Below are 5,485 nucleotides of genomic sequence, written 5' to 3' on the forward strand. Positions count from 1 at the left end.
GGAGAGGGCGCGACGCCTCCTCTACACGTATCAAAACGGCAAGTTGGGCGAGTTGGTAGTTGATCATCGTTTGCTGAGGGCAGCGCGACCCGGACTGAGGACTGTGTAGTACGTGTCTCTCAGTCCTCAGTCCGGGTCGCGCTGCCCTCAGCAAACGATGATCTCCTCTACACGCCACGCGCTGGCGCGCTGCAACGCTTGCGTGTGGTCCGGCCTTAACATGAGAAACATTTCGTGGCGAACCAAAGGCACTTTGACCATCTATCTATCTATCTATCTATCTATCTATCTATCTATCTATCTATCTATCTATCTATCTATCTATCTATCTATCTATCTATCTATCTATCTATCTATCTATCTATCTATCTATCTATCTATCTATCTATCTACATGCCTATAGCGAGGCAATGTAGGGAATGTAGGCATTGTACTTATAGGGAGGCATTGTGGATAAGTCGACTTCTAGGGGCGAAACACCTTGGGGTCTCGCCTTGTCAGCGCGTCATGTCGTCGTCACTGTCTATCATAAACGGGTATGCGCCACAAAAATTGGGGTAAATCTCACTACTCGCCACCAGTCCATACTATGCATATTATGAGTTAAAGCTTCGTCGCTCCTGCCTGAAACATTGTTTTTCAAGTTTCTTCTCTAAAACCAGATACACAAACGTGCATCTCTAGAGTGAAGTCAGCTATTTTAAACAACACTTCTTGAAAAAAATATCGGCAGATCCCACGTACCGAGGGAATCGATGTTATGCGAAGCATGCGCGGGATGGTGACTGTGCGTAATTTTTCACATTGAGCGAAAAGTTACGGAATGACGCTAGAGAAATATGGAAGTGGCATACGCACACTTATATTTTGATGAGTCGTATATGTATTATATAGCCAGTTGTTTACAGTTGCGGAACAATGGCAACAGAAACATGGGTGTTACGAACACCAGACGCGATAGTTTGTATGAAGGGCTTGTATTATTCAATACCGGATAGCGCGAATCCCAAAAGGACAAAGAACGAATATATAATGTCTGGGATTTAACGTCTGGAAACGACGATATGATTATGAGAGACGCCTTAGTGGAGGGCTCCGGAAATTTCGACCACCTGGGGTTCTTCAACGTGCACCTAAATCTAAGTACACGGTCCTCGAACATTCTCGCCTCCATCGAAAATGCAGCCGCCGCGGCCGGGATACCAAAGAGGGAACACAGATGCACAGGACAGGCGTTACTCGCAATTAAGCTTCATTCAGGAAAGTTTCCCTAGATATATACACAGCCGAGTGGCATGCACAGGCGCTGTGCACGTACGTTACAGTCACAGTTACAGTTGTTATGCTTATACTTGCCCGTTATGACGGAGAACGTATGCATGTTTCAAGAACCCGTGTGTATGTGTAGAACTTGACGATAAAACTGGTAAGCGCAAATAAACAAGACAGAGACCCAGGAAGAATGAACATGGACAGGCGCTATCCATGTGTAGAAGGGGTTCTTGACAGTTCTTGAATAAGGTCATCATCACCGTGATCAGTGAGCACCAGCAGCTGGACCGGACTTGTTAATCGGATCCGTTCGTGATCGCGGCTATGAGGAGTCTAAGTGTAGTGAAGTGCGAGGCATAGTGCAGCTGGTGGAAATCCTGGATGCCTGTTACGATGAAATGATCTATGATGCCTCCTGTCGTGGACGCGGCAGCGAGGTCTTTGATGCCCTCTCCACATCCAATCCGTCTGTTGTTGGGTCTTGATAAATCAATGTTGATGTCACCTGTAATGATGAGAGGCCTGGTTCTCTCAGCAGAATTATTGTAGGAAGCATTAACGCCGGTGTTTGCGTAATCCACGTGGTCCGCGTTGCGGAGCACGTGGACGAGTGCATGGTAGTTGAGCGTCTTCCAGGGGTGTTCTGTCTTCAGTTTCCTTAGTTTCCTTGCGTCCGCCGCGGTGGTGTAGCGGTTAAGGTGCTCGGCTGCTGACCCGAAGGTCGCGGGTTTGATCCCGGCTGCGGCGGTCGTATTTCGATGGGTGCGATATGCTAGATGCCCGTGTTCTGTGCAATCTCGGTACACGCTAAAGAATACCCGATGGTCCGAATTTCCGGAGCCCTTCGCAAAGACGCCTCTCATAATCATATCGTGGTTTTGGGACATAAAATGCCAACAAGTATAATTATTAACACTTTCATTGCGTGTCAATGTGTGTGTTCGTGGTTACTGGTTGAGACTCTGTATCACCTGTGGCACATACCCGCACAACATTAACTCTGGTATGCGGTTATGTGCCACACGTGAGTGAGAGAAAGGGTTTTATGACTTACGCGACAGGTATTTTGCGTTATTCATGTCATGACCAGTGAATCGTGTTCGTCATACACTGTTCCCCTGCTGTGCCAATTTTGGTATATTGTCAGTTATGGAGACGACCAGGAGAGCACCCAGACGTAGGCGTCTAGATAGATAGATAGATAGATAGATAGATAGATAGATAGATAGATAGATAGATAGATAGATAGATAGATAGATAGATAGATAGATAGATAGATAGATAGATAGATAGATAGATAGATAGATAGATAGATAGATAGATAGATAGATAGATAGATAGATAGATAGATAGATAGATAGATAGATAGATAGATAGATAGATAGATAGATAGAAACGGCCAAAGTGGCTGACATTCGCTAAGAAATGCTTCGCATTTAAAACATCTACAAAGTGATGGTGCGTTAGTGGACCGGTGGCGAGTAAAGCGGTAATTTTGCTTTGGGAAATACCGGCGCACACTGCATGCTTCGCCCTTCCCAGCTTTCACGTTAGTGGAGCTGAAACACCCTGACCTACATGCTTCGCCCTTCCCAGTTTCTTTCTTTATTCTGCAGCGCCCCTCCATGCTAGCATAAATGTCAAGGTATTAGGCTGCTGAGCACGAGGGCGTGCTTTTATTCCTGGCGATAGCGGCCGCACATAAATGGAGACGAATTGCAAGAACACCCGTAATAATAGTAATCTTGCTTGCCAAATTCACGATATGATTATGAGGGACGCCGTAGTGGAGGGCACCATAAGTTCCGATCACCTGGGATCTAACGTGCACATAAATCTAAGCACACGGGCCTCTAGCATTTCGCCTCCATCTAAATGCGGCCTCCGCGGCCGGGATTCGATCCCCCGACCTGCGGTTCAGCAGTCAAGAACCAGCCATAAGGTTAGAATGTACAGTCAGCCACAAAATAATACGGACCACGCGAGCGCGTGTAGAAATTTCTGTCTGAGCCGTCAAGTGGCGAACCGTCTGCTGTCGAGGACATAGCTGTGGCCGCGCTTTCGCCAGAGCGGTTTTATCCTCAGGCAACCAGTCCCAGCCTTAGATAGCCAAGCCCTGCATCTGGCTTATCATAACATTTTTCACTTGTGATTTTGTCGCCGTGTTCGTAATCCTCTATGGCGTTCTCCACCGATCAGTCAGTCAGTCAAGAACTTTATTCATCGGTCCTGAGGAGTTTAGGCCGCCGGGGGATCCAGGGGGGACACCCTAGCAGCCGCTACCGTAGGCGACGCCCGAGTCGGGGCGGGAACGTGATGGTGTTCCGCCAGTTCTTGGGCCCTCTGGACTGCCTTGAGTTGTTGGTGGAGCTCGGAGTTCCTGAGTGCCTCTTCCCAGTCGGACTCACTGGTGAGAGGTCCCTGAGGTAACGCGGGACATTGCCATAGCATGTGCGAGGGTGAACAATAGAGTTCTCTGCAATATGGGCACTGGGGAGTGATTTCTGTGTTTTAATGGCTCAGTCGGCCCCGTGATAGGTACGATCTTGTTTGTAGCATGCGAAAGGCTACCGCTTCCGCACGTTCGAGCTTTGTGTGTGGTAATGGGTATTGGCATCTGTTGTTGCGGTAGTGAGAGGTGATTTCGTGGAAGGTTAGTAAGGGGTCGTTAAACTGTATGTCTGGGCCCAGCTCTTCGGTGGCTGATTGATCGTCGCGGCGGGTGAGCTCTCGCGCTCGGTCATGAGCCGTTTCGTTGAGGTTGGGTTGTTGGGAATGGACGTTTTTGCCCATGTGGGCAGGGAACCAAGAGAGGCAGTGCGAACCCGTGTGCTTTCGTGTTTGTAAGATGTGGGCTGCTTCACGCGCGATGCTGCCGGTTTCGTAAGCCCGAATGGCGGCGCGAGAGTCAGTGAAGACGCTAGTGTGCGAGGGGTCGGTCATCGCTAAAGCTATGGCGACCTGCTCGGCTATGGCGCTCGTTGCTAGCCTAACCGAGGCGGCTGAGCGTAGGGCTCCATCGCCATCTACTACTGCGAGTGCAAAGGTGGAGGAGGTGCCGTATTGCGCCGCATCGACGAATACGGTAGAGCCGCGATTCGCGGCGGTACGGTCGAGGATAGCGCGAGCGCGGGCCGGGCGTCTGCCTTTATTGTGGTGTGGGTGGACGTTTCGCGGGAATGGGGTTACCATGTAGGTTTCTCGGACATCTCTCGGGAGGGTTACTGCGCGTTCAAGGTAGGGGTGTGAGGACATGCCGGCTTCGTTTAGTAATCGGCGGCCTGCCTTGGAGGAGGAGAGGCGGACCAGTTGGGCTGTGGTCGGGCCTCGATCACTTCATCGATGTCGTTGTGCATACCTAGTTGGTCGAGACGGTAGGTACTCGTGTTTTGGGGTAGGCCGAGGACTTGTTTAATGCTTTTGCGCATGAGTGTGTTCAGCTTAGTCTTTCCACTTTTGTCCAGTTGTGGGCAGAGGCGACGTAATTGATGTGGCTCATTAAAAACGCGTGGTATATGCGCAGGAGGTCGGCCTCACCGAGGCCTTGCCTGCGACCCGAGACTCGCTGGATCAATCGGAGCATGTTTTCCGTTTTAGCTGTGATATGTTATTGTACGTGCATGGCACCCGGTGGCCTCGACTAGGAGGCCGAGAATGCGTATGGAGTCAACGCGGGGTATTCGATGCCCGTCTTTGGCTTGTAGTGCTATGGGAAGCTCGTGTAAAGGGGTTAGATTACGAACGCCTTGGCGAGATGGCCGGTACAGTAACAATTCGGAATTCGTGGGTGACAGTCTCAGTCCGGTGTTTTGTAGGTAGGCTTCTGTGATATCGAGAGCGGTTTGAAGGGCTTGCTCTACTTCCGCCAGGGAACCTCCCGGGCACCAGATGGTGATGTCCGCGTAAAGAGCATGGTTTATGTTGGGGATGTCGCGGAGTTTGTCAGACAGTCCCTTCATTACTATGTTGAAAAGGAGGGGCGAAATGACTGCCCCTTGTGGGGTCCCGTTGGGACCTAATGTGTATGTGTCGGATGTGAGTCGCGATACTCATAGTTGAGCTTTCCTGTCTTGCAGGAAAGAACGGACGTATGCCTGGAATCTTTTACCGAGGCCAAGGCTGGCAATGGATTCCAGTATGAAGCGGTGGGAAACGGTGTCGAATGCTTTGGTGAGGTCTAGGGCGAGGATGCCGCGGATAGAGCACTGCAGGG

This window comes from Rhipicephalus sanguineus, chromosome 10 (genome assembly GCF_013339695.2).
Source record: "Rhipicephalus sanguineus isolate Rsan-2018 chromosome 10, BIME_Rsan_1.4, whole genome shotgun sequence".
In the NCBI taxonomy this organism is placed as follows: Eukaryota; Metazoa; Arthropoda; class Arachnida; order Ixodida; family Ixodidae; genus Rhipicephalus; species Rhipicephalus sanguineus.